The 26,585-nt window shown below is 41.0% G+C and overlaps 1 pseudogene; it reads right to left on the reverse strand.

The window, feature by feature from the left end:
* Positions 1 to 1,425: 1,425 nt before the first annotated feature.
* Positions 1,426 to 23,354, reverse strand: LOC118596577 (annotated as a pseudogene).
* Positions 23,355 to 26,585: the final 3,231 nt, after the last annotated feature.

Here is a 26,585-nt window from a genome sequence, read left to right on the forward strand (position 1 = left end):
CCGGAGGAGAGGAAGAGCCTTGTGAAATCGGGAGGCTTGTGAATCTTTGTTCCTAGGGGAAATCTCATAGGCCAGCTCTTGAGAGAGACTCCTTCCAGTCCTCACACCTTCTCTGATTTGAATTAGCAATGGCCGTTTCCAACCAGAGGAAACATATACACAGCAAGGATGGATCCTCTAAACCAGCGGTTCTCAACCTGTGGGTCACAGCCCCTTTCAGAGGAGTCACCTAAAATCATCCCGGATATCAGATATTTACATTACAGTTCATAACAGTAGCAAAATTACAGTTACGGAGTAGCAATGAAAATAATTTTATGATTTTAGGAGCCATATTAAAGGGTCGCACAGTCAGGAAGGTTGAAAACCACTGCCCTAGACCTTGCCATGAAACATGATCATTTAGTAGGTTTCCCAGCCCTACACACTGTACTGACTTTGGTAAATGGAGAAATCCTGTCATCTCCACCTCTCATAGCATGACCATCACTTTCTGTGCTCGAAGGAGCCTTTACAGTTGTGAATTTGCATCATCTTCCAGTGCCATTGCCCTGGTATTAATCCTATATTTTAATCAATAAACTTTCCTTTATCCAATCTTGTCCATACCAATAAGCCCTCCACCCAATCTTACATGCTAGTTCTTTACAAACACTTTCATAGTTCCCAGGCTCCCAGGAGAATGTGCTAGTTTAATCTCACAGCTCTTTGGGATATAGAACTTTCCTCTCTGTCGGGCCCTGTTGATCCCTCATTGCCTAATTATGGTCTGGGTAAAAGAAAAGGGCATGGAGGATAGACCCGAGGGGAATGAGAGCTCTCTTCATTATCCTCAAGAAAGGCAAGGCTGCTGTCCATTTACGGGGGAGAGAAGGGTAGACTAAGAGTTAAGCTGGTTCTAAGACACCTGTGGATCCAAGATCGATCATCAGTTTATTGTTCTCCCCCACTGAGTCTGGGTTCCATTCTTTCTAACCAAAGCCCGAACCTCCACATAGCAAGCACTCCTGCCACATAGCTGGTAATTCAACCTGGCTGCTCAGCACATGAAGCCCTCCTCTAAGCTTTTCCTCCACTCTGCAGGAACGGAGGCTCTCTTTGTATGAAAGGAGGGACATCCTTTGTTTCACACTTCACCTTCAACCATTATTCGTTCTCGTTTGTTCCTTGTGTTCACATGGCTAAGCATAGTTTTCTGATTTCATTGGCCTTACAGCTACTGTTCTCCAAATAGCCCTCAAAAAAAAAAACAAAAAAAAAAAACCCAAACCAAAACAAAACAAAACAAAAACAAGCGAAAGCAAAACAAAACAAACAATATTTTCCTTTGGCCCCAGTGTTCCCTTCTTCTAGCATAATGCTCCGATTTTACCAATCATAAAGGTTCTATTTATAGCCAGTTTTGCACTTTATTGCCTTTCCATCTCAGACCTTGAGCGCATAGTTGAGCAGCAGGTACAGCCTCTCCTTCCAAGGCTGCTTCTTCTTTTTTTTTTTTTAATTTTTTTCTTTATTATTATGTGTTTTAAATTTTATACATCAGCCATGGGTTCCCCTGTCCTCCCCACTCCCGCACCCACCCGCAGCTTCCCCCCAGCCCCTCCCCTCCATTCCCATGTCCTCCAGGATCAAGGCACCCCTGGGGATTCATTTAAACCTGGTGGATTCAGTACAGGCAGGTCCTGTCACCTCCTTCCAGACTGAGCAAAGTGTCCCTGTGTAAGCCCAAGGTTTCAAACAGCCAGCTCACGCAACTAAGGACAGATCCTGGTCCTACAGACTAGCAGCACAGGGACAAATAGCCAAACGAATGGAAGCACATGAATTATGAACCAACGGCTGTGGAGCCCCCAGCTGGATCAGGCCCTCTGGATAAGTGAGACAATTGAATACCAAGGCTGCTTCTTGATCATCAGCTTCTCTTCATGCTTGCTGAGCCAGTGGCACATGGCTTTAGTCCTCTTGGGCTGCAGGTCCAGAGGCTTGTACTTCTTTCCCTCGTAATATTTCCTGAGGTTTTCTTTTTGAGTCTGGTTAAGACAATGAGGACACCAGCGATGGATTTGCGGACGACTCTTATCTTGAAGAGCTTGGACAGGGCTCCGCCTGTCACCTTGGCAACGCGAAGCTGGGACAGCTCCACCTTCAGATGGTCCAGCTGTTTTCGGAGCTCCTCCTTTTAGCCACGCAGGTCATAATCTTGGTCATGGCTGCGTTGCCAAGGTTCTATTTATAAAGCACTTCCACTTAGCACTGTGTTTTATTGTGTTCCACCTACCACCAGCTATGCTGTGAGTGAGCCTGGTCCGTAATCCATCCTTACCACCTGTGCCTACAGACCATTCAATTTCTCCAGACTGAGACCTGAGACGGAGCTTATCAAACAGAGGATACCCTTGAGATCATTCTCTACAAAGGAGGGAATGGAACACATTAGGTAAGGGAAGCTGAGCTACAAAGTGGACCTCGTAATAGCCATAATGAACCGCACAGAGAGTCTTAGCATTAAAATCACGCGGGAGAAATCTCCTACACTGAGCAGAATAGCAAGCCTTTATAGCCTTCCAGCAATCATTGGATGGAGGTCACCCAAGAAGTACAAGAGCAAAAAATTCCAGAAACTAGTTGTGTGTTGTTCTTATTTGTGAGTTAATTAGAACAAACTGATTTTGATATTTTTAAAGCACAAAACCTTCTTTGTCCCTAGGCAATCTCTGACATGGCCAAACCCCTGATACCTGCTGTCTAACCAATGATATGCACAATCCTTCCTTGTCAGGGGGTCTACACTGTATAATAATAGAAGTGATATATTTAATGCTCAAGAACCTTTCAGGCTTCTAAAGCTAGTCATAGTCCTCTTTGGCTTTACTTATGAAATAGTGCCTAGAATTTTCTTTGATCTTTTTGAAATAGGTTTTTGTTACCCTTAAGAAACACTTCAGAATGAGCTAACATGTATTAGATTATTTCAACTATATAAAGAAATATGGGATAAATTCTCACTTAGAGCCAATTCACTGCTAAAGCAGGAGCTGAAATCTGACATGTGGGCAGCCAACAGAGTGCAGCATAGGGGTCATTGTAGATGAATTGCTAAACGGTCTTATTAAATAAAAAACATGGAGTCAGATATAGGGGTGAAAACCTGAGAGATCAAGGAAATAGGAAAAGCCACAAGCTAACCTCACCTCACCGACACCTCAGTCTCCAAAGAGAGCTACTTCCTGTATACCCACACCTATATGCCTTTCTTTTCTGTTCTCTTATTGGCTTTCTCAGCCCATCTATATCACTTCCTCTTCCTGCCTAGCTCTGTCACTTCCTGTCTGTCTGTGCATACCTCCAGACCTCTATGGTTAGTGCTGGCATCAAAGGCATGTGCTACCATTGCCTCACTTCTATGTTTACTTATAGTGGCTAGCTTTTTCCTCTGATCCTCAGATAAATTGTATTGGGTGACACAGTATATTGGGGGACACAATACATCACCACAGGTCTTTGGTATGAAGGCCACAATTCTAACTACCTTGGTCATACAAAATAGGAAGCCAGAATTTATTCTTTTGTAAAATGCCCAAAGCTTAGGAGTTGCTTCAATAGACCAAGAAAAATGAAAATTTAACATATCATTCCTCAACCCTATTCTTTGATACTCAACCATGCAAAGATGTTAGTAAAAAAGAAAACTAAAGACCAATATCCCTCATGCACACAAAAACCATAGTAGCTCTAACCTGGCTATGTACAGAATGGACAAAACAGCCTGGCAAGGGAAGTTTAATACAGAATTACAAGATGAGTTACATACTTACAAATCAATCAATGTAATTATCATATTACCAAAAATCATATTATCATTTTAGTTGATACATAAAAAGCATGTGACAAAAGTTTATATTCCTTCACGATAAAAATTGTCAGCAAGCAAGAAACAGAAGCAAACTTCATTAAACTCATAAAGTCAATCTGGAAAAACTTAGTTAATGTCACATTTAATGGAGAAAGATTAAATGATCCCCCTAATACTAACAAGATAATAATCTACATTTTCTCCAATCTTACTCAACATAGAAATGGAGGTTTGGGGCAATAACTAGGAAAGAAACTTATGCTTCAACTCATTAAAATGCAGAGTTGTGGAGCCCAGTTCCAAATGGATACATCTACAACACAGCTCCTGCATCTACAGCTCAGGGCTCATTTCTAAGAAGACACGGGACAATTGTAGGAGCCAGAGGAACATGGAATTTGCTATGAGACTGTCTCCTAGAAATGTCAGAAGGTACACCCATAGTCTCTCCCACATGACTGCCTGAACAAGTACAACACCAGGAGATAAGCTCACATGGAAGGGCCATGGCTCAGGAGGCCTCAGTCTTACACAAAGAGCTACAGGCAACTAAACACTACTGAAAGCAGGTGAGTTAGCCTTTCCCAGAGAAGAGCACACCAATTAGCTATCCAATACCAAACTGTCAGCCCTGAAAACATGCATACAAGTAACATTATATGACTGAGTAGGTTGCATTTATGTAGTTAAGAATGAGTGTGTGTGTGTGTGTGTGTGTGTGTGTGTGTGTGTGTGTGTGTGTGTGTGTGTGTGTGTGTGTGTGTGTGTGTTCATACAATTTAAAAAATAGGTCATGAATTAGAGTCAGGAGGGGTGAATGGACCAGCTAGTAGGGAGGAAATGGAAGGGAGAAAATATGTAATCATATTGCAATATCAAAAATGAAAAATTTAAAGAAAAATATCTGTCCTGTCACACACACACACAAAAAAATCAATAAGCCATTTAGATTGGAAGGAAGATAAAAAACTGCTTACTTGTAGATGACATGATTGTCTCACAGAAAAATCAATAGAATTGACAAAGGAATAAAGTCCATGGCAAAGTTTGCATGTAAAAGGTCTCAATGCCAAAATTAATTATGTATCTACACTTAACAAAAATAATTGGGAATTGAAATTCTAGTTTGAAAATAGCATTTACAATAGTATCAAAAATAACAATAAATTTAACAAAACATATGTGCAACCTACTTAATGTGAACTGTTGGACCTGGATGCAATTTAACATCTAAAACCACGGAAAAATACACCATGTGCATAGATTTTTACGCTCAATATTGTTGTCAAGTGTCTCCAAATTATTCTACCAATTCAGCATAATCAAATAAAAGTTCCAGTGGAAACTTTCTGTACAAACAAACCTCAGTATACTTTAGAAGATTAAAGGTAGCTACTAAAAGAACATTTACCACTTCCAAATCAATAGAAATTATAAGGGGAAAAACAAATCTCAACCCCAAAGAAGTTAGGATAAGAAAGCTCACAAAGGAAATAACCAGTGTGTGAAGGAGTTGACACAAACTTCAACAGTTAAAGTACATTTGAATATACTGGCAATCTCAAAAAGACCTAGTAGATTAAACGTAGTTGTTCAAAGTCAATAATTCTCATATTGGGTTTGAAAGAACAAATCCCGGCAATTTGATTTTTCAAATGATTATTAAAACATGATTGCATAGAAAGTTGAAAAGTAAAAGAAGAACAAAACATGGAAGGCAAATTGTAAATAAAGCTGTGATGGAAATAGTCATGTTTGCAAAACTCGATTTATTTCAAAATAAAGAGTGCTTGCTATATAAATAAACTAGTAACATAAACTATAATTATATGAACTATTTACACACTTCAGGTCAATATGTAACTGTTATTTAACTACAATACAATTTACTTAGAAAAAATATGACAATATTGCTTTATGTTCCTATGAGTAACTTTCTAGGGAGAGAGAACAATCCTGCTCTGGATATACACTACCAATGGTGTGTGCAAGCAAAGCTTGAGAACCTTACAATAGGAACTGGAGAAAAACAGACTGAAAGTGGCAGAGGGGACATTCTCACCATATGATTAATAAACAGAATTCAATGGCATGCATTAAATCTTGAGGACCATGTCAGAGAAGTGCACTTTTTGAGCATAAAGGGAACATTTAGAACTGAGCCTCAACGTAAATCCCAACAAATATAAATGATTGACTGAGCCCATCTTCACTTTACTGAAATAAAATTAGAAATAAAAATTAATTAAAAACTGATGTTTTTTGTTGGGCAGTGGTGGTGTACATCTTTAGTTCATGCACTCAGGAGGCAGAGGCAGGCAGAGCTCAGTGATTTCAAGGCCAGCCTGGTCTACAGAATGAGGTCCAGGACAGCCAGGGCAACATAGAGAAAACCTGCCTTGAAAAGCCAAAATAATAATAACAAGAAGAAGAAAAATAAAAATAAAATCTTATTTCCTAAAGTCTAAGAGAAATATGAGACACACAAAAATTATTACATTTCTCAAGGTTTTGTGTGTACGTGTGAAATTCATTTCTCCATCACTGATTAAATTGTTTTGGATAAAAATTAAGTCCAGAATTTCAGCTTCTCTGTTGTTTATTCATTCTTTTAAAAGATGAAATTATAGGTAAAGGCGGGCCAAAATTTTATCAAATGTTCTGCTTCAGTTGGATAATACTTCTACCACATGTCTACATGATTAAAATATTTCAGTGCTATTACATCAGTTTAGTAATCTGTATTAAGAAAATATTTAAAAATAAAATATTTCTCACATGTTCAGTCCAGCCAAGCTGTCTGCATTGGGCTGCTCAGACATGGCTATCTCTGTTTCTGCAGCAGTTTCTGTTTTAAGTGGAGGTTCTTCTCTTTGCTCCTGACCGACCTCCAGTCCCCGTAGGTTCTCATCCAGGCCTGTACCTTCAGGACCTGTATCATCTTCTACATCCCACTTCCACAGCTATCTCAATGTTGTCTTTCAAGGTGTCTCAGTCCAGTCACCTTAGTGTTCCTTCGATATTCTTCAAATAAACTCTCACCACCTTTTCAATAATTGTTGTAGAAGAGCATATTTTCAAAATTTGTATCTAGTGTTTTATTGGTTTGCCATGTTATTTTGCCACCCTCAGTCCATTTTATACCAATAACGAAGCTCCACATTACTCAGCCTTCTAGCACTTTCTTCACAACAGATAATTTTGGGATACCTTCTTTTAAATCTCTTTATGTAATGCCATGTGTACATATGCCTGAGTGGATGTATGTGCACCACTTGTGTGCAAGTGTCCATGAATGCTAGAAGAAGGAATTAGACGCCCTGGAACTGGGGTTACAGGCAGTTGTGAGCCATTGATGTGGGAGCTGGGACCCGAACCTGGGTCCTCTGCGAGATCACCAAGTGCTCTTAACCTCTGAGCACTCTCTCCAGGCCCACTGGGGTTCCCCTCTCTATTATGTTTTATCATCCTAAGGACACATTTCCCCATAGGATGTAACAGATATACTTTTGTTAGTTTTTATTAGACACTTCAGGTCTGGTTTCGTTGTTGGGTTTTTTGTTGTTGTTGTTGTTGTTGTTGTTGTTGTTGTTTTTTATTTTATCCTGACTCCACTATGTTAAGGGTCTTTTAAAAACAGATGCTGAACCTTTCTATGCTCTAGTTTCATCTATTAAATGACAGCAACATTAGTACCTATTTCATAAGATTGCTTTAAGAGTTTAATTAGTGAATCCTTTTCAAATGCTGAGGCCAGTCTACAGTCAGAGCTTAATACGAATTAAAGTGATTTGCTCTTAAAATTTGATTTATGACTCTCTTGATTTCTTTTGTGACTCTTTTGCCAAATACATTCCTGCCGGACTTTTTATGGCATTGTCTGTCCCCTGCTTTCTGGTTCACGGTCCAGGAAACTGGACTACTTTTTGACACCATTGGCAAGGCTGTCTGCTTTCCTTGCAAGTCGGAATGAGACAAGAGCAGAAGGGTTTTTCTTTTTCTTTTTAGAAATCTGTTTCTAAATCTTTCCTTCTACCTGGCACCCCAATCAAGAGAAATTGGTAGAAATTCCTCTGACACCTTTTCTGACTTTATCTGGCTTTCTCCATAGTGAGTCGGCAGACATGGGTGGGCTCAAGTTACAGAGTTCACAGCCAAGGTGGCTTCTAGCACCCTCAGAGCCATCAGCCAATATGGGCCCCATGTTTTGGGCAAGTGCCAGATACTTCTGACATGATAATACTTGGGAAGCTCTAGTGTTCCAGTCTTCAAAATCTAATCAAATAAAGGTCCTTGTTACTCATCTTTTTTCCTCCCTCCCTTCTTTAAAAAAACATTTCCTAAACAGTTTCTTTTGCTCTTCCAAGGATCACACATCTCCTCTAGTATGCAAGAGCACAGACCCAAGTTTCACAAGTTCTTTGGCCTCCTTCGACTGTGAGGCCATCCTGTATCTGGAATGCACAGACTTAAGAATAACCTTGAGAAGCCATCAGAGTCCTTGCATGTATGATCCCTGGAGATGTCCCCTTTGGATGAGCAAACAGATCTCAAGTCCCTGTTGTCTATGTAGTTACTAACTTTCACAGGACCTGTCTGAGGCAGGCTTTCTTTTGGGCCACCAACCAGCTCCCAAATCGTGACATGGAGACTTATTATTAGTTATGAATGCTCAGCCTTATGCTTGTTTCTTGCTAGCTCTTATAACCTAACCTGCTTCTCAACTTCATTTTGTCTCAGGGCTTCTTACCTTTTTTTCCTTCTGTATGTCCTACTCTGTATCTATCTGGCTGGCAGCTGCCTGCCTAGCTGGCCCTGGGCATCTCCTCCTTTTTCTCCCTCATTCTCTTCTCCCCCCACCTAGATTCCTCCTCCTATTTAGTCTGTCTTTCCACCAGCCCTGCCTAGCCCTCTCCTGCCTAGCTATTGGCTGTTTGGCTTTTTATTAGACCAATCAGATGCCTTAGGCAGGCAAAGTGAAACAGCAACACATCTTTACATAATTAAACAAATGTGGACTAAGAGATGGGTCAGAGGTTGAGAGCACTGACTGCTCTTCCAAAGGACCCAGGTTTAATTCCCAGCACCCATAAGGCAGCTCACAACTTGTCTGTAACTCCAGGATCTAACACCCTCACACAGACATACATGCAGGCAAAACACCAATGCACATAAAATAAAATAAAATAAAATTATTGCTGGGCAGTGGTAGTGCACACCTTTAATCTCACCACTCGGGAGGCAGAGGCAAGTGAATCTCTGTGAGTTCGAGGCCAGCCTGGTCTACAAAGTGAGTTCCAGGACAGGCTCCAAAAGCTGAGAAACCCTGTCTCGAAAAAGAAAACAAAACTAAACAAAATGCAGCTTAAACAAATATAACACGTTTGCCTAGTTCAACAACCGCAGCAGAAACAAATGCAACACACCTTTACATAGTCAAAGTAATGTTCCACAACACCTGTCCTTGTCACCCTCCTCGGTCTACCTTCCGTGCAGCTGTTGTTAGGTCACTGCTCTACTGCATGTTCTCAACATTCCTGCAATTATTAGCCACTACATGTTCTACCAGAGCTTGTAGACTCTTTGCTTGTCTCTTTGAAATGCATCTAATTTGTTGTAGTCGCAGCATCCTGTGTTTAACTGCTTTGAAATCAGTTATCAAGAGGCTAATTGAGGAAGTAGCATCCGTGAAAAAGGCTGAATAGCAAAACATTGAAGCTTGTGTCTCCTCCAAAGCGGCAAGCAGACTGGTGAACAGAATCAAAACCAATTGTGTTGAGATTCTGGAAATGAAGCAAAGGTACGCAACAACCAATTGACCACTTAGTGAAGGTAAAAGAAGATTCCCATTCTTGACATGAGAGGTTCATGGTGTTTTCATTTATCCCCAGTACCACGTCTCAACTTGGTGACAACATTGAAGACAATGTACATCCCTGGTACAGGTTTCTAATGTTTATGAGAAGATCACAGAACAATTCTTGGACTCAAAGACTTGTGGTTATTTGCTTTGATATTATAGTAGTTTGAATGTATTTGGCCCCCATAAACTCATAGGGAGTAGCACTATTAGGAGGTTTGGCCTTTTTGGAGGAAGTGTGCTCTTGTTAGAGAAGGCTGGATTACAGTTGCCTTTAATCCAGACCTTGAGGTTAGAGGGCACCCTTTTAATCCATGCTATACCTTCTGTTGGAGGTGTGACACTGTGGGGGCAGGCTTTGAGGTCTTTTTCTCAAGCTTTACTCAGTGTGGCAGTCAGTCGACTTCCTGTCACCTGCAAGATGTAGGACTCTCAGCTCCAGCACCACATCTACCTGCATGCTGTCATGCTCCCCACCATGATGGACTGAACCTCTGAAACTGCAAGTGAGCCACCCTCAATGAAATGTTTCTTTATAAGAGTTGCTATGGTCATGGGGTCTCTTCCCAGCATTAGTAAACCCTAACTAAGACAGATATCTCTGAGGTTCCTTGAAAGTATGAATTCAAAACCTCGTCTCTTTGTCACCAAATAAGGAATTCTGTCAAAGCTAAAATGGCTACAGAGGTAGCATTTGTTGAAAGCATTTCGAAGCAAATCTATTAGCCTTTATTACCCAGTGCAAGAGCTAACAGTGACAAATGAAAAAGCTGGAGAAGAAATGCTAGAGATTGATAACTCTGTAACACTTCCACACTCCAGCACTCAGTGAATGTTCAGAAGAAATCTGAGACATTCCCTCCTCTGTTACTTCTGTTGTGGGCAAGAAGTGACCCCTCAGACAGAGTTAACTGCCAGGCTAAGTGTTGAAGAAATGGCCCCATGCATAGACATAGGCTCTCTGCCCAGACTGGGGATTTTTCTTTCTTTTTTTTTTTTTTTTTTTTTTTTTTTTTTTTTTTTTTTGTTCAAATGTTATTTTAAAAACTGTGTCAACTTATTAAGTAACAACCAAGCTAAAGGAACAAAGACTTCTATAATCATGTACAATAAAAAAAAATTACAGGCTTTACAAAATGAGTAACAACAGCAATAAACAAATGACCACAACAGTAAGTACAAACCCCAGGGTGTAGGATAGACCCAGTTTAAAGAGTTTGTATCATAACCATTAAGAAATCTATTTTTTCAATAAAAAATAAGGCATGTAATGAAAAATTATGGCACATAAGAGGAACAAGCTAACACAGACTGTCACTGAAGAAGACAGATATCATATGTACTAGACAAAGGCAAAATCAACTATTATATCTTAATTTAGTCTTGGATATGTGTACAGTGTGGTGTGTGTGATTTGTGTACTGTCGATGTGAGTGTGTGCATGTATGTGTGTGGTTGTGTAGGCATGTGCATGATAAGGCCAAAGGTTGACCTCTGGTATTTTTGCCCTATCATTTTCCAAGGTCATTTTGTGAGACAGGGTCTCTCTCTGACCCTAAAGCTCATCAATTCTTTTAAGGTGGCTAGCCAATGGGCTAGCCTGGGTCTACCCTCACCCAAGTTGCTGTCTTCAGCAACAGTCTGAATTAGCTGTCTCCTCTGACATGCAGGCCATTTTTCTGTGTAGTTTCTGTTATGTTTGTAGTTGCTGTTCCTAAATTCTTCCCACGACTGTTTCATTTGTGTGTTTGCTAGTGTACTGTTTTAGAAAAATCTTGTTTTAATTGATGCCAACAGTACACAAAACCTTGGTACAGTAGAATTCTTCCCCTAAGTGTGCTGCTTCCCTCAACATACACTCATAATCATCTCAGCATGAAAGTACATAAAAATCAGCTTGATATGTCATATTGATGAAGAACAAAGGTAAACTTTGTGATCATCTCAATTGATCCAGGAAAAGCACTTGAAATCTAATACACTAATGACCAAGAACCCTTTAAGACTAGGAATAAAAGTACTCTTTTACCCACAATGCTGGTACATACCTGTAATTCTCAGTTTGGAGGTAGGAGGATCTCTTGTTTGAGGGAGTTGGGGCTACATACCCAAGGCCAACCTGGAACATGTAGAGAGACTGTGTTTCAAAGAAAAGGTGAGAAAAAGAGAATCTTTCTCAATAAGACAAAGTACATATGTGATTAAGAACCACAGCCAAGTCTGTTTGTCAGCTATTAGGTGAGCAACGGTGCTCACTCCTGGTCCCATTAGAATGGAGAACTTTTGTACATTTTTTTACTCTAAGGAGGGAGCTGACCCTCTTTAAATTGGTGTGCTTCTTAAAGGCCCAGGTAGAAAGGTCGTGTTTCTTGATGCATTCAGTCACTTGGTATTTTTGGTTAGGGGAAATGAGGTCACTGATGTTTAATGTCATTATTGAAAAAGTGTTTATTGCAATCATCATGTTGTTTGTGTTCTCAGTGGTCCTTTGTGTCTTTGTGATTATGGCTTCAGATTTATTTCTACCGTCTCTGTGCTATGCTCATTCCTTTCTTCAGCCCAAAATAATGCTTCCTATATATTCTTTAGGTTTGGTTTGTTGGATGTTTTTTAGCCTGTTTATATAGTGGAAACTTTTTCTTTCTCCTTCAGTCATGGCAGATAGTTTTGCTGGGTATATTAGTCTACTTTGGTAAGGGCAGCTGGGGCAAATTTACGCTGCTGCTGGTGTCACCACAGTTACCTCTTCAGCTCCCCCATGTTTCCCCTGGCCAAAGATACACTAAGCCATCATCAAGCTCAAAGCATTGATGGCAAGGCAGAGCCATCAGGAATGGACGGACTCCCGATTTCCATGACAAGTGTAGAACTGCTGTATTAGCAAGTGGGCCTTTTCTGTGTTTTTGTATGGAGATTGTACTTGTCTAACTAAGGTAGGTCTTGGAGGGAGGGTGGAATGGAAAACCCCGTTTAAGTTGGTAAGAGGGAGAAAACAAATCCCTAATGGTAATTTTCTACAAATGGATGTACAAATGGAATGACACTCCTATCAAGATTTTTAAAGTTTTTCAGTAGAAAAACTGGCTTTGAACTCACAGAGATCTAGCTGTTCTGTCTCCTTAGTCCTGGGATCCAAAGTGTGCACCACCATGCCTGGCTTAACACAGGTGAAGCAAACTGAAGCACATGTGCTTTCTAGTTTTCAAACCAGCCACAAATTTACAGCAATGACAGGAATGTGGGGTTGACACCAGCATAGTCAGAGGAATTAATGAGAAATGAGAGCTGAGAAACAAACTCATATATCCATGGTCAAGTAGTGGCTTCTTGACAAGAGTGGCCAGATCATGCAATGGGGAAAGAATGCATTTCCTCATCGAATGGGGATGAGTCAATTAGATATTAACAAGCAAAAGAATGAAATCACACCGTTACCTCACACCTTATACAAATACTAACTCAAACTGAGTCAAAGACCCTGCTATAAAGACTAAAACAGTAACATTCTTAGAGCCCAACACAGGGCAACTCTATCTAAGCCTTAGATTTGGCAATAGATTTTTATTTTAGGTATGAAACCAAAAATACAATCAATGGATAGAAAAATGAGTAAATCAGGCTTCATCAAATGAAAAAATCTTGCACACACAGCCCCCAAAACCAAGAATGTGGAAAAAAATTACAGAATGCATCAAAATATTTTCAAACTACATATCATACAAAATCAGTTTTTCAGATACATAAACACACTTTAACATCTGTGAGACAAATAACTAAACTTAAGAACTGGCAAATGACTTGAATAGACACTTTCTCAAAGAATACAGAAAAAATGATTATGAAGCACTTAAAAAGATGGTCAAGATCCTTAGTCAATAAGGAAGCAAAACATGAACACAATGGGACAACATGTTACCCCTAAGATGACTATAATGACAATAATAAAATTGAAAGTAAGTGTGGGTGAGGAGATGGGAAACTAATAATCTTCATATGTTGCAACAGGGTGTAAAGTGATACACATACTATGGAAAGCAGTTTGGCTCACATGGTACTAGAATCCAGTAGTTGGATGTCTCAGTCATTCTAATATGGCCCCAAAGACCTAGTCTATGTTGGAAGTCCAAAGAAGCTGGTTCTAATATCAACTAAAGAATGCAGCAGTGGCAGCCACAGGATGCATGAACTTGCCAGCATGGGTGAAGACAAGCAGAGAAAAAACAAAATCTCTTCTTTCCATCTCCCTTTCATCTGAATTGCCACCAGAAGATGCCACCGATGATTAGAGCAGATCTACCCGCTCCAAATAATCTGATGGAAAAAGGCCTTCACAGGAGTGCCCAGCAACATGCCTGTCTGTTGACTCCAGTCAAGCAAACAGCACTGTAATTGCCCTCAGTACAAATAGTGGATGATAGATAGCTGATACCAAAATGAGGGAGCACTTGGCATGGCCCAGAGGGCAACTAATAAATGGATAAGATTTGAATAGCTAGCCAATGGGGCTAGCGGAGAGCTGTTAGATCACTTTAGAAAGCAACCGTGCAACAGCCTTTTGAAAACTTCAAACGCTAAGCTAAGACAACTAATAATTACTGTCAGTAAACAGGGAGCCTTTCCCGCCGAGACTCTAAAGAGTCATTGTCTAGTGTTATTAATTTTCCCTTCAAGGCATCTCCGTGAGACCTGTCTCTACTATCTAAACTAAGGGCTAGCCTATGATGGTGTCTTGGTTCTTTAAAAAGAAACAAAGCCTTAGTTACAACCCTGCACTTGTGGTGTCTGGTTCTGTTCAGAAGCTGTCTCCACCAGGTAGGTGTTTTCTTTTCTTCCATCCTACTATTTCAGTAACATCCTTCAGGGACCATGTGAAACAATTTCGCTGCTCTGTGTGTTTATATTCTGAGGACGCTTATGGAGTTTCCACATTCCCTCTGCTTCGAGCCCAGCCAAGGTATACATGCTTAATACCTTTAATCTCTCCCCCTAAGTCACTCCCTCTGGTCCCTTAATCATCTTAATTGCTCTTCTCTGAAAGGCAGCCAGCTCATTATGTGCATCTTCCTTGGGAGGCGATGAGGAACATAGTATTCCCCTTGTGGTCTCACTAGGCTCATATATTACCTCCTGGTTTCATCATCCATAGCTGGACATGTGCAGCCACACCCCACCGCTGTCCTCCTCCCTACAGTGCACCCCTGGCCCCTGCAAATCCCTCATTTCACCAGGTTATCTCGGCATTTCCAGGTGGCCTGCTCCGAAGCTTGGAACCCATATTGGCCACAGGCAGTTCCCTTCCCTGGGGGAAGGGGAGAGTCACTTACTGGAGAAAGTGGCTCAGGACCAGCCTGAGAGTCTGGAGAATTGCAAGTAAGCTTGTGTAAGTCAACCTTGGAAAGGGAGAGGCTGCGGAGTGCCCAGAATTAGGCTGCAGACTGCCATAAGTGCTATGGCTTTGCTGGGCTGAGAGAGCGTTCAAGAAGACGTAACTCCAGGGCTACATCTCTGCTTCTAATTATCCTTTATATCTCTTCTCTAACTCCTCTTCTTACCTAAGTGTTTTCATAGCTCTCAGCTGTTACTGTGTAGCTTTATGGGGATAAATGTGAAACCAAACAAATTATAAATATCTTGTTTCAAGATGTGTTATCACCCTGTGGATAGAAACCCCCAGAAGCCTGAGTCTTTTGAAAGCTCTGGTCTTATTTATTTATTTATTTTTTTTAAGTTTTGAAAGGTAATACACACACACAGACACACACACACACACACACACACACACACACACCCCTTTGCTACTCTAAGGCATAGTGGCAGAGGTTAAACTGCCTTTGAGAAATGTTTGGGTTTCCACAGAAGGTTGACATGGAAACCCACCTGAGGCTTCCTTGGGTGTCTTGGAAGGAATAACACCCCTGGAAGTGGGGCACTGAAGAAGAGATGGTTCACAACCACCCTCTACCTCCAGTAGCAGGGCATCCAATGTCATTTTCTGACCTCTGGGGCATGTAGTGCACATACATACACGCAGGCATAACACTTATACACACAAACGAAGTAAATCTAAATGAACCTTTTTAAAAGAAGCTTTAAAGAGATTCCAGGAGGTGTTCCCATGGTGAGGGGCAGAACTGATAGGAGGAGAGAGGGAGAGAGAGAGAGAGAGAGAGAGAGGGAGAGAGGGACAGAGAGACAGAGACAGAGACCAAGTAGGAAGCGAATCGGCTTCATGCCTGCTGTCTTATACAGCCGGGGCCCAGGCAAGACCACAGTGCAGGAAAGTACTGTCAGGGTTCCTAAGGACTCTGGCCTGGGTGAAGTGTCTCCTTCCTTCCAAGCCCCAGGCTGAGCCCTTCACTCATATGTACACTTAGACACTGGAAAAGCACAGTGCAAAGAGTTTCTTCTAGCTGGGTTTCTTGGGTGCAGGGGCACGGTGATGGGGGGTGGGTAGGGGAAGGAAAACGAAGAGAATCAGGAGAGAAGGAGAGAGAGGGTGGGAAGGGAGGAGGGGGGAAGAAGAGAGGGAAGCAGTGCGGGAGAGAGGGAGCTGCAGAGAGAACCTGTGGGAAGAGCAGGACCCAAGCCTCGCTTCCTTCCACCTTCCTGCCCCTCCAACATGGATCCTCCCTGCGGACTTATGTGGAAGACTAACCGGCCAGTTGCTACCACCTCTCCTGTCCCCTGGGTTCTCTGGAAAGGAACTTGAGAGCATCTCTTTAGGGATCCGAGGGCCTGGCTCTTTCGCAGCCACATCTTTAGTGCCAGGTTGCCAGAGGGGACTGAGAGCTCGCAGTTCGATTTTGAGTATCAGATAAATATGGGTAATTTTGACGACGAGTCTTCATGTGTCCCGTTGATAGGTCCCGTTCACCACGTTTTGCTTGTGTTGCTAAATCTAAGCCCCCTTAATTCAGTATTTCTGACTTCATTTCTGTCCAGCGACCCTTTAAAGCAGGAAAGGGAAAAGTTCCCACGCCAGGTTGAACAGCCACACGTTCTCCTCTCCTGATTTGTCCCTCCAAATTTGACACATGTTCAGCTACAGGCGCAATCCTCAAGCGATTTGGGGGAAGTATGGTGGAAGTTAGAGGGTGCAGTGATTTCAGATCATCTAAGCCAGTCGTTGGAATTTCCAGCGTGAGGCGCAGGGCTGACAACACCGCTCTCCTCTACTGAAGGAATTTGCAAGATGTCTGTGAAGGCAAGAGTTAAATAGTAATCTCCCTTTGTAAGCAGTGTCTCTTAAGTAGGGTTTACATTTGGGATTAATAGTAAACTCCTTAGGCCTTACTGACAGAAGAATGCAGTTACCCAAATAAACAACGTTTTGATCAGGACTCAACCAAACTGGGTCTTCCTAGCAAGGAGCATTTCCCAACTCTGAAGTCATTTGTAATGTGCTGGGAAGACGTTTAAAAAAATATATCTTAGATACCATAAAAGGAAAAACAATTCTCCCTTTTGAAGTAATAAATACCATTTGCAGCAGAACTCCTTCAGTGTGCCTTTCTGAATTACTTCCTGATAATGCTAGGCTTATGGTGGCTGGTGGTGCCACTGCCTAGTAAGGAAGAGTCTCATGGAACAATGTGGGTGTGGGCTTTACTGTGCTCTGAATGTTACACATTCTTCTTGGTACATAAAAACCAAGAATGCTTCCCACTGACTGTGTTACTGTAGGCTCCACGGGCCTGGACTTTCAGGCAAAGTGTAAGGGCCCTCAGATAGTGGGATTGTGCCATGCTGTCTCCCATCAGCCACTGTTCCTTAGCTTCTCCCGTGAAAGCTGTAGAACAAGTTGACACTTCTCCACAGCACTTTGAATAAAAATGTGAATATCCTAAGAAACAGATCTGATGCTGTCTTATCAGGTCTCAAGTCTTCCAGGGAAACACCACTCAGGCAGGCACCCACAATGCAGCCTTTTGAAAATGCTATTCCTCTCTGGGAACTCTTTCGCACCTGACATTTCCTCTGAGTCCCTTTTCTAGGTCCCAGACCTGTGGGCTGAGACCTGCCACATCTGCCCATCAGCTGGAGAACGACCTATTGGCATTAATAATGGGCTGGCACTATGCTAACAGATGGGGACCATCTCGGCTCATCTTCATATCTACCCATGGTCTTTATACTGTGGTTTCCTCCATTTTGTACATAGGAAAACAAGATGAACTGTAAGGGAACTGAGGTCACCCTGTAAGTAAATGCTAGTTCAGAAGTAAAATTGTTTGTACAGGAGAAGGTAGAGGGTGGGTTTCAGTTTCCTGCCTCCTCCACCACCCCCCCTTTCCTTGAAGTATGGATTATAATACTTACCTTTCAGGATTGTTCAGCAGGATAAATGAGGAAGTCTGCGAGCCTTTCCAGAACTGCCTAGTGCTCAGTAGGAAATCAGACCACACTGGGGAAGAGAGGCAAGGACAGACACCTCACAGAGGGAAGCTTGACTAATACGGAGCAGCTGGAAATAAATGTGGACAGGCAAAGGGACCCAGTCTATTTGGGACTTTAAAACCTAAGGAGAGGAAATTATGGAACGATATTAACTGCTTTAACAAAAGGCATTGTTCTTTTCAGATTTTAAAAGTAAAAATACTTATGAATATTTTGTAGAGGTGGGGAAACCAGCAAAAAGATGAGAATAAAATAATCCCACCTCCCAAAGACAATGACTTACAATCTTTTGTGTCTTACCTAACTTTGATTCTATGTATGATAAAACATATTATGATCCAACTTCATGAAATACAGTGCTTGTACATGTGTAATATGACTTAGAATGTTTGTTACAACCATCTTGTATAGTATGCTCTTCCATTTCACTTCTTTTGTGAGCATTCTTTATCACTAAACAATAACAGGAAAAAGTTAAGACTATAATGTATGGACAAGTAGAAATGCCCTCATTTATTTAACAGTTTCTTCATCACTGGCTATTAGAGTTTCAAGCTTCCACTGTTAGAAGTAAAACTGTGATAAATATTCTTATACAAGAAACTTTAACTGCATCTGCAAAGCTTATTTCCTTCTGATGAATTCCTAAAAGTGCCGATACTTGGCCAAAGAGTTTGTGTTTTTAAGGTCTTGATTCATGTCACCAAATGCTTTCCAGAAAGGTTATATTTATATACTAGAAAAAAATACATATATACAAATATTTACACATATGTGTATGTAATAACAATTAGAGAAAACTAGGCCATTAATTTGGAAGAGAGAAAGGAGGATATAGAAAGATTTGGAGGGGAGAAATGGAGGGTGAAAATGATATTATTACACTATAATATCAAAAATAAAAGAAATTGTAAAAATTAACAAAAAAGATTCTAAAGAAATTAACCAAATGTATGCGAGATATTTACATTTTAATATTTGCACTAGTGTTGTTTTAACTGCTCCAATGGGCAAAGGATATAATACTGAACAGTTTCGACTTTGAACATTTCCATTATAGCAGAAAGTTAAATTGGACAGTGCTAACAGAGTATTAGCATATGAAGTTTTTCTTTATGAGGGGATGTTAGACAGTTAGCCTTTGACTGTCCTACTTGTTGATCCTTTTCCCAATATACCATTTGCCTTTTCAATTTACTTTTAAGTACATAATTAGGGGCTGGATGATGTCTCAACAGTTTGGAGCACTAGCTACTATCCAGAGGACCTGGGGTTTGATTCCCAGCACCAGCAACTTTGTAACTCTAGTTCCAAGGGATCAGATGCCTTCTTCTGGCCTCCATGGGCACCAGGCACACACACAAACATTCAGGTACATTAAACAAACAAACAAACAAACAAACAAACAAACATGTGGTTTTAAAAATGTACCAAATTACCATTGTGTATCTAATTGATTTGACTGTAATTTTTAATAGTTTCTGTTGCACGAATCCTGATTGGTCTTAATTAAAATCCCAGAGCCAGATATCAGAGTGAAAGCTGAAAGATCAGAGAAGCAGAACAACCACCTCTTACCTCACCAACTCCTCAGCCTGAAAGAGTGTGAGTTCCTGTTTCCCCCAACCTTACATTCCTTTCTGCCCAGCCGTATCACTTCCTGTCTCAACCTTCCTAGTGCTGGAATTAAAGGTGTGCCACACTGCCTGGCTCTGTTTCTCATTTTGACTGGATTAATCTCATGTAGCCCAGTGTGGCCTTGAACCCACAGAAATCCAGACAGATTTCTGCCTCTGCCTCCCAAGTGCTAGGATTAAAAGTGTGTGCCACCACTGTCTGACCTCTATGGCTAACTCTGTGCCTAGCTCTGTCCTCTGATCTTCAGGCAAGGTTTGTTTCCTAGATTACAAACAATGCAACACCATACGTTACTCTTATGCATTTTAAGGCTGTGTTATTTAGTGTATAAATTCATTGCTGTTGATAGTTGGAAAGAAGTATGATTCTTTGGCTCTTTGTAATTTTTTTTTTTTAATTCTACTTTACTTGGGGTTAATATTGTCATCCTCATTTCGGCGAGGCTAACTGCATAAAATTTGCCTAGGAAATCATTTAGCCAAGGTTCAATTTTTTTTTTTTCTAGCATACTGGTTTTACTTTGCATTGTAATCATTTTTTACAACTCTCATTTAATCTTAATTCTATTAAATTGATCTTGGTTCTTATCATAGATCCTTTTATGTAACAACTGCTGTGATTTTTAAGTTTATAATTTTATTTTATCAGACAGCTGATCTGTGACTTACAATAGTTACTTTTAAATGAGTATCTTATGCAAAGTACTCCACAAGCATTAATAAAAGGACAGATGACTGAAGGCTGTCAATCCTGTGCACATCATGGAATGTGTTCCTTTTAATGTGATTAATAAAAGACAACTTAGTTGAAAAGTTCCCTCAGAATTCTTTTCTGCTGTTTATTGTTTTGAGACAGGGTCTCCATGTGGAGATTTACAGGCTGGCAATTCTCCTGTCTCAACCTCCTGAGTACTAGGATTCCAGCTGTATCCACCTCTGGTTTCCTCAAAATTGTGTATCTATTTCCTAATTATCACTCAGTAGAATAACAGACAAGTACAGACTAGCACATTTTTTGTTCTATAACAATCCACTTCTTGTTCTTGAATGATAATCTGCTGTGTGTTCCCCCTCCCTCCCTCCCTCTCAATGTTTGGGTGAAGATAGATTGGCTCCCTTTTATTGATTTAACTTGAACAAACACAGGAATTTAAGTTCTTCGATTTAGGAAAGTCTTTTTAATATCTATACATTTGTGTGTTTGGGGTCTATGTTTAGGAACCTGAGTAATTTAGAGATTGGAGCCCAGACTCTAGCCTTATGACTATCACTACAGCTTCCTTCTTTGTCTATGTTGTGTGCATCTAGAAGAGATTTTGGTACCTGCCATAAAGATGAAGAATTTACTTGATGATGTTTTTCTTTTAAAACTAGTTTGCCTTCTCAAATTATTATTCTTATAGCAAATGTATTGCTATGAGAATACATAGCAATGTGTTTCCTTTGTCTCTTATTCTGCTTCCAGATGTGTGATTTGTGCAGGTTTTAGGCTGGGATGCATATTTCATTTTTGCCATCACATTTTTTTTCAATTAAAAAAAAAAAAAAAAAAACCCAGAACAATCTCAAGCAGTTTTCTCTTGCACCTGACCCTATTGCCACCTCTTGCTCTTATTTCACAGCATGTGGGTGTTCTTTTGCCTGACTGGTGATGCCAGCTTTAGTGACCAATCATATAGTCATCCTGATAGTTCTAAGTCATCTGGCTTAGCAAGAAACCCTTGAAAGTAACTCTTAAATTTTATGTTCATTTACTTTTAGAAATGTATTGCTAGTTAATAATTTGTCTATACAAAAGCACACCTCTTATGAAGAATTCCATGAATTTTCTCATAATGTAGCCAGCACCCAAAGATCAAGAAAGAGATCAGTCCCAGCATCGTAGAAATGCTTCTCGCACCTTCTAAGGTAAGCACTGTCCCAGCTGCTGTCATTGTCACCGGCAATGACTTTGACTTGGTTTAAAACTGTGTCTGAGTTCGTGATGGTCCTCCCCTCCCCTTCTTGTTCCCTCTCCTTTGTAGCTGAAGTTTCTCAGGTCCTGCCTGGGCCCTGCAACCTCGCAGTCCCGCAGCCACTTGGACCCAAGTAAACACAAAGAGGTTTATATTAATTAAAACTACTTGGCCATTTAGCTCAGGCCTACCACTGACTAGCTCTTACACTTAAACTCAGCCCATTTCTGTTGATCTAAGTGTTGCCATACGTTGCATGGCTTTACCTGTGTGCCATTACATGCTGTTCCCTGGAGGGCAGACTGGCATCTCCTGACTCAACCTTCCATTTCCCAGAATTCTCCTCTCTGCTTATCCTGCTATACTATACTTCCTGCCTGGCTAGTGGCCAATCAGCATTTTATTTGTCAACCAAATCAGAGCAACACACTCACAGCACACAGAGCAATCTTCTTCATTTTCTCCTCTACCCTCTCTCTTTCTCCCTCTCCTCCTCTTCTTCCTTCTCTTCCTCTTCCTCCTCCTTCCTCTCTTTTTCTTCTGTGACCATGAAACAGAAAAAGATAAATGCCACAGGATGTCATTCTGTGTGCTGTGAATATGTGTTGCTTTGATTGGTTGATAAATAAAACACTAATTGGCCAGATTGTAGCTAGAAGCTTTCCTGTGTCCTGCCCAGTCCTGCAGCCACTCAGACCCAAGTAGACACACAGAGGCTTGTATTAATTATAACTACTTGACCATTAGCTCAGGCTTATTATTGACTAGCTCTTATACTTAAATTAACCCATAATTCTTATTTATGTTTAGCCACATGGCTTGGTACCTTTTCTTAGTTCTTCCTTGTCATCTTGCTTCCTCTGTGTCTAGCTGGTGATTCCTGACTCAGCCCTTCCTCTTCCAAAAACAATAGAATGCTGGGCAGATGAGTGGACAAGGTGCCTAGGAAGGGATGATGGGGGAAGGAAACAATTGTTTTGTGCAAGGACTTGTGTGTCCTCTCCTCACATTTCACCAAATCAGAGGTTTGTTGTTCTACCTGTATGCGAGGGGGCACAGTAAAGAAACAGATAAAATGCCCAGTCCATTATTAGGGAAAAGCTTTTATTGTGAGAAAGAGAAAAAAATATATACATAGACATCTAGAAGAGTCCAGAACCACTGACTGTAGACTGGACATGGTCAGGGCTGGGAAAGTGAGAGAGCAGCAGAGATAACAAGAGACAGAGGACTGTGAGAGTAGGGAGGAGTGTGAAGGTGGGGACGGACACCTGAGGTGAGAAGGGCTGGGAAGCTAGTGTGAGAGCTTTGACATGAATAGCAAATATGTGTGAATAGGGCCTGAAGGAGCCTGGAGGCCAGCTTGGGCTTTGATATGCAGTCATGGTTACATGGTAACAGAGAACCAGAAGCAAGGGAAATGACTTCTTATAGCTGATGAGGAACCCATTCCACAGGTTCCGGAGGGATGCCGGCTTTCATCTAACCACCATAAATCCTTCTAGAGTCAGCCTGAGTTGTTTCTGGATATCTGTATTACCTGAGACCCAACATTCTCGCCTCTTGTTGATGACAATGGTGATGTGGTCTCTCTCTTCTGTAACTGCTTCAATGCTAGGTGGGGTCCTTGTAAGGCCTGGAGAGGCTGGCATATTGGTCAAAGTCTAGGACCAGAAGCAGACTTAGGCAATGGCAGGAGACTTGGGAAATTCTGTCAGAAGCACCTGGTTCCATGACTGAGCCTGAAGAGACAGGGAGCAGTCACATTGGTTGGACAGGTTTATATTGGCTTTGAGCAAGTCTGGGGCTCACTGATTCTGCAGGACCACCTGGGGATAGTGAGGTGAACCCAGTTGCAGGGCTGCAGTTGATTCCTGGATAGTGTCTGTCTGCTGGGTGGAAATCTCCTGAACAGACACACAGACTAGGGACAGAAAGTAAAGGTAAAGGAGTTTAGGGAGCTCCTTATCTTGGGGATATACCCTTAAGACCTCCCTCCAGGCCTGTCTTGTGGTCCTGGTGGTTGGGGCATGGGAAAGGAATCCCAGGACCAGGAAAAGTAAAGAACCCACCCACCCTTAGGGATAGGCAGTAGTTGGAAAAGTTTAAGCTGTGGACTGACAGGAATATTTATCAGGCAAGGGATCCTGGAGTCCATTTGACCTGTGACAGATGAAGCCAAGCTGTGACTCCTGACACACTTACATGAATTTTTTTTTAAAGTTACAAAAAGAGATCAAAGTTTTAGATATAGTAGCCTGACTACTGTCTGCACTGAAATCTTCATTATAGAAAAAGCAGTTAGCTAGTGTCTGTAAACATCTGGGATAGACTCACGCCTTTGAGACATAAGCAAAACAAAGCCTGAAAAGTTATTAACAAAGCAGAAACATAAACATGCATTTGTATACGTCAGAAATTTCTTGGCAGGAAAGAGAACAAAGGGGAAGAAGAGTGTGAGGACCCAAAAGTTGGTTCTGAGCTAAAAGTATGAACACTGTTCCCTCTGTCTAGAGGGCTGGATATATACATCCACAGAGAACAACGGAGGGAAATTAAAAATTGTTGGACCTGTGACTCAAATTTTGAGCTTGTGACTATGATAACATTAGCCGGTGCTTTACCTAGGCTAGATTAATAGCTTATCAGAATTCTATTGATTAATATGTGCTCTGTTGGGAGTGCTGCCTCAGTCCCTCCTCCCTCTCCAAACCCTGCCCTTGAGAAAGCCCGCCAAGCCATATCTCCTCCCCTCCCCCCCCCCCCCCCCCAGTCACTCAAGACTACACCTACAGGGTATTTAGGCTCCAGGCCATAGATTCCACCTGCCATGTGATTTCTAGCTTCCCCTGAGGTCGCCCTGGAGTGCTTTGCCTCAGATCAAACCTGGCCCCTTACCTTTTCCTTCCGCTGGAATTGGCTTACTGAGGATGGAGAAACCCACTACCAGGGATTCACAAATACTTATCAACAAGTCTGCACTTTGAAGCTTACCATCATATATAATCTTGAGACTCATTTTCCACACACCTTAAATCACTTTTTCAGGCCTTCACTGCTTGTATTTACACACCTTAAATCGATTTTTCAGACCTTTACAACTTTTTAAAGTACAAACTTTAAACTTTTTGTTTTGGTTTTTAAATCTGTAAACACCCAATCATTTACCAAACCAGACACAGTTTTTTGGTTATTGAGCAGTCATTGAAAGGCACTTTTTTTTTTTTTTTAAATGAAGGAATAGTAACAACAGCATGGTAGTTTGAGCTTGTTTTCACATTGAAACCTGTCTGTGAGTTTGTCTTTCTCAGCATGAAGCCTGTCAGCAAGGTAAAAACCTCTAGGAAAAGCATGGCCTGATTTTTACATATGAAACCAATCCAGGCTGGCAAGTAATTGTGTCTCAGCCTCAAAGCTGTTTTATTTAAAAGATTCGGGTCATTTCAACTGTAAAGTTTTAAATTTGGTGTATTTAGCAAGTAACATTTCCACCTCTTGCACCCAAAGTTACTGCAAACCCAGTTAGTGCTACCCCGCTCAAAGCAAGCTCCAGGTGGAGTCCATCGCTGCCCATCTTCTTTTGCTGCTGCTACCAGAAGCTGGTGTTTCTGTCTCTCAGGGGAAGACTTTTTCATTCAATATCTTAAATGCCATATTCAGCACACAGATCTCTCTGAGAGGTTTGACAGTTATAATTTAATCGTTTAAGTATATCTGATTTTATACCAACTTTTCTTGGTTTCTGTTACTTGTTTCAGGTTTAACCTTCACAAAGTATACAGAAGGCTAAAACTTATCCCTATAAATTAGTTGCACTTGTACTTAGCATGACTACAAAAACTATAGTTTTAAGCACATTAAAGAATTTGATCATTTATAAGGAGACTGACCATTAACTTGCATGTCTTAGTCATCTTAAACAGTTTGCAACAAGTTAGTAGCTTCTATAAGACTAGGGTTTTATCACTATTAAGTTTGGGCCATAAAATTTGGATTTGAAGACCCTTTGATGTATTTTTGTTGTTTTGGGTTTTTTTTTGTTTTTGTTTTTGTTTTTGTTTTTGTTTTTCCGGTCTCTTGCTGCAAAGAAAAAGTCACAACACACGACAGAATCCACTAACAAGAGTTTTATCAAGACAAAGAGAAAAGGATAGATGTGATCAAGCCCATGGAAGGACATGTGCGGGAAAGAGACCGGAGGAACATGGCGCCACCTTATAAAGGCCAGGACGCACCTGCACACACAGGCCCACATGCAGAGATCACACAGTCATGCCCATGCAACTACATGACCGTGTAACCATGGGGCATGTGTCACGCAGCTCATATGACTGGAAATGACTAGGCAGAGATGACTAAGTGTCCCACTGGGCATGTATGACCATGGGGGCATGGTTGGAATTCCTATCACCCTTTATCATGAAAAATAAAATAACTTTAAACTGTAAATACAGTTCATAGAGAGACTGAGAAGCTTATTTTTCTGATTTTTTCATAATGTACCTTTATAGAATATCACAGTTTTTTTTTATGAATTAGTTTATCCAAATAGCTAAAGCTTAACAAAGCTATCAAAAACAAAAAGGTTAGACATACATCTGAAGTTAGTTGTTGTTAGCTTGAATGAACCTTAGGAATTTATAAACCTTATTTATCAAATACACGTTGTTCCTTTTCTAAAATTTTACAGAAGTCTGGTGTTGAACACAGTAAAGACATGAATGGGTAGACACATATCTCTGAGTCAGTTTTTGTCAGCCTGAGTAGACTTGTATAACCTTAGGAATTTATCAATCTTTTTGTATGTTTGTTTTTGTTTTTTCAAGATAGGGTTTCTTTGTGCAGCCCTAGCTGTCCTAGAACTAGCTCTGTAGACCAGACTG

This window comes from Onychomys torridus, chromosome 15 (genome assembly GCF_903995425.1).
Source record: "Onychomys torridus chromosome 15, mOncTor1.1, whole genome shotgun sequence".
NCBI classification, from domain to species: Eukaryota; Metazoa; Chordata; class Mammalia; order Rodentia; family Cricetidae; genus Onychomys; species Onychomys torridus.